Here is a 9,163-nt window from a genome sequence, read left to right on the forward strand (position 1 = left end):
TGCGGGTGGCAGGGTTCCTCCCCCAGAGTGCCCAGAGGACCTAGGGGTCCAGAAACCAGGATTAAAGAGACGTGCCTGCTACCTGCTGTGTCTGATAAGCGTAAAAGTTTAGATTTATCCCAGGGCCTAGACCTGGTCTGGCTCATTAATTCAGTCCAATCTTTGTTCCCTCATCTATTCAGGTTGCCAGCCAAATAAAGAATTTCCTTCGCCTAGAGTACTGCTTCCTCCAGAAATCCTTTCTGTAGACCAAAAAGGAAGACAAGCTGTGTCCAAGGTTGAGGGAGGGAGGTGAAAAGAGGGGCATCCCAAGGAGTTCCCTGGTGGCCTAGGGGTTACGATTTAGGCATTCACTGTGGTGGCCCTGGTTCAATCCCTGGTTAGGGAACTGAGATCCCACAAACCAGAACATAAACAAAAAAGAAGAGAGGCAGTCCAAAAAACCAGACTGCTTGTCAGCAAACACAGCAAATCAAGACAAGTTCTTTCATCCCCTTCCAGTGAGACTGGCCCCCATAAGCTCTCCAAGATTAGAAATCAGGAGTCACTCTGCTGTTTTACATTATTGTGAAAAACAGCATCTCACCTACATATCCTGTTGCCTCTCCCCCTAGAGGGTCCTGAGCACTGGAACTGAGTTGCTGGAACTGAAGATACTATACTGTCTGGGACAACTAGGCATGAAGGGACACTCCCTGTTACAAGATCTGCTGGTATCAGTATTTTGTCCTCTCTCTATCCTCTGGCTTTGGGAATTGCTTCTCCCATTGGGAGACTTGGCGTCAAGAAAGGCTTCAAGAGATGGAGTCAAATCTAGTAATTGAGCAGTGGTCTGGAGTGAAGCAGACCTGGAGAAGGAAATGTCAATCCACTCCAATACTATTGCCTGGAAAATCCCATGGACAGAGGAGCCTGGTAGGCCACAGTCCATGGGGTTGCAAAGAGTCAGACACGACTGAGCGACCTCACTTTCACTTTCACTTTGTGGAATGAAGCAGACAGTCCTCCAAGAGCACATGGCCATTTAATGCTGGAGTTGGGACCTAGACTCTCTACTCTGGGAATCTCTTCTTGTTCCTCAGGTGAGTCTCCATGCTCACTTGAACGGATCAATAAGGAGATACTCCCCAAGGCCAGGGATTTTGAATGCAGGACCAAACCCAGTGGGGAAGCACTGTTCCACTGGATCCTTGTTCCAGCCTGGATCCTTGATTTCTCTCTGGATTCAGGGATTCCCTTTTTCATGAGAAGAGCTCTGGCCCAAGCACCCTGGGCAGACATTAGTGTTCTGAGCCTAGAGGAGACATCCAGAATGTCTAACTCTTTGTGACCTCATGGACTGCAGCACGCTGGCTGTCTGTCCATTACCAACTCCCAGAACTTGCTCAAACTCATGTCCATCAAGTCGGAGATGCCATCCAACCATCTCATCCTCTGTTGTCCCCTTCTCCTACCTTCAATCTTTCCCAGCATCAGGGTCTTTTCCAATGAGTTAGTTGTTTGAATCAGGTAGCCAAAGTATTGGAACTTTAGCTTCAGCATCAGTCCTTCCAATGAATATTCAGGATTGATTACCTTTAGGATTGACTGGTTTGATCTCTTTGCAGTTCAAGGGACTCTCAAGAGTCTTCTCCAATACCACAGTTCAAAAGCATCAATTCTTCGGCACTCAGCTTTCCTTATGGTCCATCTCTCACATCCATACATGACTACTAATGTCTCTGCTTTTTAATATGCTGTCTAGGTTGGTCATAGCTTTTCCTCTAAGGAGCAAGTGTTTTTGAATTTCGTGGCTGCAATTACTATCTGCAGTGATTTTGGAGTCCAAGAAAATAAAGTCTGTCACTGTTTCCGTTGTTTCCCCATCTGTTTGCCATGAAGGGATGGGACCGGATGCCATGATCTTAGTTTTTTGAATGTTGAGTTTTAAGCCAGCTTTTTCACTCTCCTCTTTCACTTTCATCAAGAGACTCTTTGGTTCCTCTTCACTTTCTGCCATAAGGGTGGTGTCATCTGCATATCTGAGGTTATTATATAGATGGAGAAGTGTCACATTTTTGAGCAGCTGTGTGGGAGAGGCACAAGAGGGGTGGGATTTGATGGTATAAAAGAGAAACCCACCCTCCTTCTCCCCTGGTGGTTGTCATTAGAGACCAGCTTTCCTGCCCCGGAGAAGGTCGAGGTAAGGGGCACACCAACCTCCTCCTGGGCACTGGGTATGGAAAACAGTTTCTGAAATGGAAAGTTTGGGGTGTTAATGGTAGAGTCATAGCAATCATTAGGAAAAGTTTCAGGACACCTTTTATCTGTCTTTTCAAAACACTATAACAAAATACCACAGACTGGGTAAATTATCGACAAGCACTTCTTTTTAACAGTTCTGGAGGCTGAAAGTTTGAGACCTGAGTGCTAGCCTGGTCAGATGAAGGCCTTTTCCTGGTTCATAGCCAGCACCTCCCCATTGGGTCCTCACAGGTTGGAAGCTGCTGGGGAGCCCTGTGGGGTCTCTTTTATAAGAATAGCAATCCCAATCGTGAGGGCTTATGAACTAATAATCTCCCAGAGGCCCCACATTCTAATATCATGACACCAGGCATTAGAGTTCCAGCATATGAATGTTGGGGAGACTACTTCAAATTATATGGAGAGGTTTGGGATACTTAGGGAGGTTTCAGGCCATTGGGAAATTTGGGGATTTCTGGGGAAGAATTTGGAGCCACATCCCCAGTATGAAATGTTCATCACAGGCCTGGATGAGGGGAAACTGAAAAGAAGAGTGTCTTGAGCAGGATGAAGGAAGGACAGAAGGGCAGCAGTTGGGAGATGAAATCATGGGCATCCCAGAGAGTTCCCTGGTGGCCTAGTGGTTAGGGTTTTGTGCTTTTTATGCCAAATTCAGTTCAGTTCAGTTCAGTCACTCAATTATGTCCAACTCTTTGCTACTCCATGAACCACAGCACGCCAGGCCTCCCTGTCCATCACCAACTCCCAGAGTCCACCCAAACCCATGTCCATTGAGTTGGTGATGCCATCCAACCATCGCATCCTCTGTCGTCCCCTTCTCCTCCTGCCCTCAAACTTTCCCAGCATCAGGGTCTTTTCAAATGAGTCAGCTCTTCGCATCAGCTGGCCAAGAATTGGAGTTTCAGCTTCAACATCAATCCTACCAATGAACACCCAGGACTGATCTCCTTTAGGATGGACTGGTTGAATCTCCTTGCAGTCCAAGGGACTCTCAATAGTCTTTTCCAACACCACAGTTCAATAGAATCAATTCTTTGGCACTCAGCTTTCTTTATCGTCCAACTCTCATATTCATACATGACCACTGGAAAAACCATAGCCTTGACTAGATGGACCTGTGTTGACAAAGTAATGTCTCTGTTTTTTAATATGCTGTCTAGGTTGGTCATAACTTTCCTTCCAAGGAGCAAGCATCGTTTAATTTCATGGCTGCAATCACCATCGGCAGTGATTTTGGAGCCCAGAAAATTAAAGTCAGCCAAGGGCCAGGTTTAATCCCTGGCTGGGGAACTAAATGCCACATACAATAGAGCATGGCCGAGAAAAAAAGAAGAAAAAGAGTAGCAGTCTAAAAAATTCAGATTGCTAGTCAGGCAAACACAGCAAACCAAACCAAGTTCTTTTGTCCTCTTCCAGTGAGACTGGCCTCCCAAAGCACTCCAAGAGTAGAAATCAGAAGTCACTCTGCTGTTCTCCATTATTGTGAAAAACAACATCTCACCTACATATGCTGATGCCTCTCTCCCCAGAGGGTCCTGAGCAGTGACAGTTGCTGGAACAAAAGATACTTACTGTCTGGACAGCTAGGCCTGCAGGGACAGAACAGAGGACCAGATCCACTGGTCTCATGGTTTGGGGTGTTAATGGTAGAGTCATAGAAATCATTGGAAAAGTTTCAGGGAGCCTTTTATCTTTATCTGTTCAGGGTGCTATAACAAAATACGACACATTAGATAGCTTATCAGCAACAGACATTTACTTCCAACGGTTCAAGAGGCTTAAGTCAGATCTGTGTAACATCTGGTCGGATGAGGGCACTTTCCCTGGTTCATAGCCAATACCTTCCCATTTGGGTTTTCACAGGTGGGAGCTGCTAGGGAGCTCTGTGGGGTTTCTTTTATAAGAACAGCAATCCCAGTCATGAGGGCTCATGAACTAATGGTCTCCCAAAGGCCTTACCTGCTAATACCATCACATCAGGCATTGGAGTTCCAGCATATGAATTTCAGGGAGACACATTCAGACTATTGCATATTTGATGGAGAACTTTGGGATATTTAGGGAGGTTTGAGGCCATTGGGAAATTTGGGACTTTTTAGGGAGGGATTTGGAGCCACACCCCCAATAGGGAATGTTCATCACTCGCCTGGAGGAGGGGAAACCAACAAGAGAGGTGCCCTGAGCAGAATGAAGGAAGGACAGAAGGGCAGCAGCTGGGAGAGGAAAAAGGGTTGCCAGTGCCTCCACTTCCTGACCTCCCAAGCCCTCCCTGTCACTCTGGCCCCCACACCATTGCGCCCAAACTGGTCACTAAGCCATCAATCCACCTGTTCTTCAGGGATCTCCATTAGTAGCGACACCCAGAAAGCCTCTCAGACTCAGACAAAACATTCCAGGAGGCCTCATGTGTGCCTGGCCTTGGGCTGAGCCTTGGGCTGACCCACAGAGTGAGTCATATCTAGCCCTCAAGGAACTCACAGCCCAGCAGGGGAGGCAGACTCGGAAGGCAGCACAGTATGACTAGCACAGTGACAGAGGAAAGCGCAGGGGATTCACGAGGCCAGAGGAGTGGGAGGGCTTCCTGGGGGAGGTGGCCGCTGAGCTACTCCTGGAAGAGTGGGTAGCAGGAGAAGGGCAGCCCCAGCACGTGGAAGGAAGCGGCAGTGTTTCATCTGGGATTTCGTGCTGTGCCATCCATGTGAAGCAGGTGTGGTGGGGCACGAGGCTGAAGAGGTCATGGAGGATCAAGTCACAGAGAGCTTCAAATGCCAGCACCAGGAGGTTGGACTCTGTCCTGAGGGTAGGAGGGAAGTTTTGCTTTGTTCTATTGCCTTCTTTTTTTCTCTCTCATAGTGTTCTCATCCCTTCCCTCATAGTTTTCATGTCTGTATTTTGAGATATTTCTCAAAGCAGGTTTGGCACACAGGGTTCTGAAGCAGGTGAGGAACATGACCAGCTGTGCTCCAGACTCATTGCTCTCCCTGCTCCAGGGGAGCGTGGAGTTGCAGGGGCCACAGTGGAGGCAGGGAGACCAGGGAGGAGCCAGGGGTTGACTGGAGCCCTGGTGGGGGAGATGGCAATGGGGAATGGAAGGACCATTGAGATGGACCCATACTGTGCACACATTAGTTGGCAACTAATTTACTGTTTGATAAATGACTGAATGAATGCAATCCCAAGTAACCATCTAGGGGGACTGGATGAATAACAGGTAGTAGATTACATGAGACTCTTCTGGTGCCGAGTTCAGAGGAACCACCCCGAGCTGGATGAAGTCTAAAGAGAAATTGATCATGAGGATCCCAGGGTATTTCTCGATACCCAAAGGCTAGAAGTGAAGTCTCTAAAAACCCAAGGAAGTGCTTTACTTCACCTGTGCCTTGGTGTCTTTGCTCTTCAGCCCTCCCTGCCTCTTTTCCTGGAACCTCTTCTCTCCCTGAATTCAGTAGACTTGTGACTCTCAAATGTCTCTTGTTATTCTGCTCCCTCTCAGACATCTGCCCCTGGAGGGTCCACATGTGCCAAACTGAACTCACCACATCTGCTCAAAACTGATCCTTTACTCAATACATTTTTTTTAAATTGAACACCTACTATGTGTTGGGATGAGAATGGTAAGCTTACAGTTCTACTCTGTTTTCTTCCGTATTTCCAACTTAGAGCATGGGAACCTTGTTTTCCTTGAGTGTTTCCAAGAGTGCTTGCCTTCATTTTCCCCATCTCATCCCCTAAACTGTACAGATATAAAGTCCAGTCAATTCTACCTAGTAACAATGGGTGCACTCTAAGTGCCCATACCTTAGTCTGACCACATGATTCAGTGTCCTCAGTCTGACTTCACCATTCCCTGTCCTGAAATCTTTTATTGCTGTCCTTCTGCAAGGCAGAGATGTGGACAGAAACAAGGCAATGGAGAGGCAGTGAGAGATACAGTTGGCTTCTGGTTTTCACTACATGACCATTTTGCTGTGGGCCACAAAATCTCAGGGGGAGGTAAACATTTATTCTCATGCTCCTGGGTCTTCACGGAGAAGGCAATGGCACCCCATTCCAGAACTCTTGCCTGGAGGATCCCATGGACGGAGGAGCCTGGTAGGCTGCAGTCCATGTGGTTGCTTGGAGTCGGACATGACTGAGCGTCTTCACTTGCACTTTTCACTTTCATGCATTGGAGAAGGGAATGGCAACCCACTCCAGCGTTCTTACCTGGAGAATCCAAGGGACGGGGGAGCCTGGTGGGCTGCCGTCTATGGGGTCGCACAGAGTCAGACACGACTGAAGTGACTTAGCAGCAGCAGCAGCAGCCTGGGTCTTCAGGTTGACTGTAGATGGGCTAAAGTGAGCTTGGATGGGCAGCTCTACCTCAGGCTGCCAGTCTTCCTCAGCAGGCCGCCTCCTTGTTGTGGGCTGGACCCAGATCTGCTCCTCTGGGGTCCAGACTGGAGGAACAGTTCTAGGCCATGTTGTGATGGTCTCTCACCCCAAAAGGAGACCTTCTCTTTTGATTTGGGTTCACCCTAAAGCAGACTAGAGGCAAGCACTTGGGTAAACTAAACATATTTGTAAGGTGATCTCAGGAATTACAAGTGAAGGAGCGGAAAAGTGAGATAGAGAAGAGAGACAAGTACCCCTGCCAAAAGTGTGTGACCACTGTGGTCAACTATGCCTCTCTGGAAACCCTCTGTGGACTAGGGAATCTGATGTTCCACCCTCATTTGGTGAGAGTTGTACCTGGGAACATTAAATCTCCTGTGCACTTTGGGGCTGCCCTGAGCAAGTTCCCAGGATGATGGAGAAAGGCTTGGACACAGGAATATATGGAGCACTAGGGGTGGGAAGCTGCCAGATGCTTGAGAATTATTCATTGCTCCTGTGTTTCAACCTGAAGATGAGCTGAGGCAACACTGTGAATCGACTGTCACTGGCAGTCTCCTTTATACCACATCGCTCTATGAAATCACAGGAAAGATTCTGAGTTTCTTGCTTGAGTTATGTGTCCACCTGTGAGTCAATCACAGTGGCCAGGGCTTTGAGCACCTGTTTGGGGTCATGTGTTCCCCTCAAGAGTTGCAGATTGAAGAAAATCCCACAGAATCCATGGACCGCATTCTCCACAAAGAGACGATCTATCATAGATGCTCAGGCGTCTTTGGTAGATTTCAAGAGGCCACAAGAGTTCAAGTAGTTCTTAGTCTACTACATACTCTGCCCACTAACATTCTATCCTGGAGTTAAGGAGAACAACCTCATGCTTTACATGCCACTGCGATGCCATTTTTCAATTCTACCTGCTTCATATCTCCTCTGGACAGCTCATCACTTAAACCCACTCCTGGTGCAAATGTGTTTCCGTCAGGCTCTTTGGCTTCTTGGAACATGCATCACGTGCTACGTGAAATTCCTCACTCCAGCTCCGTCTCCACCTTAAAAGAGTTTAAAAAGCAGGGATATGGGTTTTGTAGTTATTTCTACTCATAATTTTATCCTCAGCACCTGACACAAGATGCTCAAGAGTTTTCTGTTGAATGAAGAGTAACCAGGTCTTGAAGGAGGGAAGATAAGGAGTTCAGTTTGGGACACGTTGAATTTGCCAGAAGCTGCTGTTAACTCCATTGCCCAGAGACGCTCACACCTCAATTTAAACTGTGAATTGGCAGTGACAGGATCTTCAATTGGGAGACTCATAAAATTATAGCCACAGAACATTCAAGTGTCCTGGGATCATGGAACTTTCAAAATTAAACCCCCACCAAGAGCCAGAGGAGATTACGGAGCAGGGTGCTGAAACTGAGCGAGACTGGGGCCGGGTGCACAACCACCCTGAAATTTGTGTAAAATCGACGTGAAGGCACAGATCCATTTTTGGAGGAGAAGTTTCAGCTTTCATCAGATTTCAAAGATTAAAAACCACTAATTGCATTACGGTTCTTATAAAAGAAGAAAAACAGAAATACCTGCGAATCTGCTGGTGTGTGTCTCGAATACCTCTGCAAGGATGACAGGAAATGGGAACACTGGGACCTCTGGGGAGAGGAGGTGGGGTTGAGAAATCAGTGAGAGAAGGGCATTTCACTGCACGCCTTGTGGACTGTACATTTTGAACCAGGTAAATGTATTACCTTTCTGAAAATTAAGTTAAGACTTTATAATATTAAAATTAAAGTTATGACATGAGTGGTAGTAGAGAGGTCAGGACTCTGGCCTTTCATGGCCAAGGACCTGGGTTTGATCCAGTTCACGGAACTAAGATCCCACAATGCATGGTGCCACCAAAATAATAATAATAGAGTTATGATTGATCCTGTTAGAGAGCAGAGACGTAAGTTAACAACTAGGTAGTGTTTGTGGCCACCAGTTAAATGGAAATTAAAAGAGATTAATATTGCAAGTGTTGGCAAAGACACGGAGAAATCGGGTACTTTTTCCACTCTTGGTGGGAGGGTGAAGAGGGGCGTTTTGGATGGCACCTTGGCGGTGGCTGCCTAAAGGAACACTATTCGGGGCTTCCCTGCTGGCTCAGTGGTAAAGAATCTGCCTGCTAAATCAGGAGACACAGGTTCAACCCTGATCCAGGAAGATCCCACAGAGCAGCTAAGCCTGATTGCCAGAACTATTGATCCTGTGTTCTAGAACTCAGGAACTGCAAGCACTGAAGCTGCGCACCCTAGAGCTTGTGCTCTGCAAGAGAAGCCGCCACAGTGGGAAGCCCGAGCACTGGAACAGAGTAGCCCCTTCTCTCAGCAACTGGAGAAAAGCCCACACAGCAATGAAGACGGCATAGTCAAAAGTAAAGCGTAGTCAAAAAAATATATATATATATATATATGAACTGTATTCAGTTCCTTGAAATATCATATTTTTATATCTTTCCTATAAAATTATGCAGACAAGTAGAAAAGGATTTATACACATGGATAAA

Source organism: Bos mutus, chromosome 15 (assembly GCF_027580195.1).
Source record: "Bos mutus isolate GX-2022 chromosome 15, NWIPB_WYAK_1.1, whole genome shotgun sequence".
Classification (NCBI taxonomy): Eukaryota; Metazoa; Chordata; class Mammalia; order Artiodactyla; family Bovidae; genus Bos; species Bos mutus.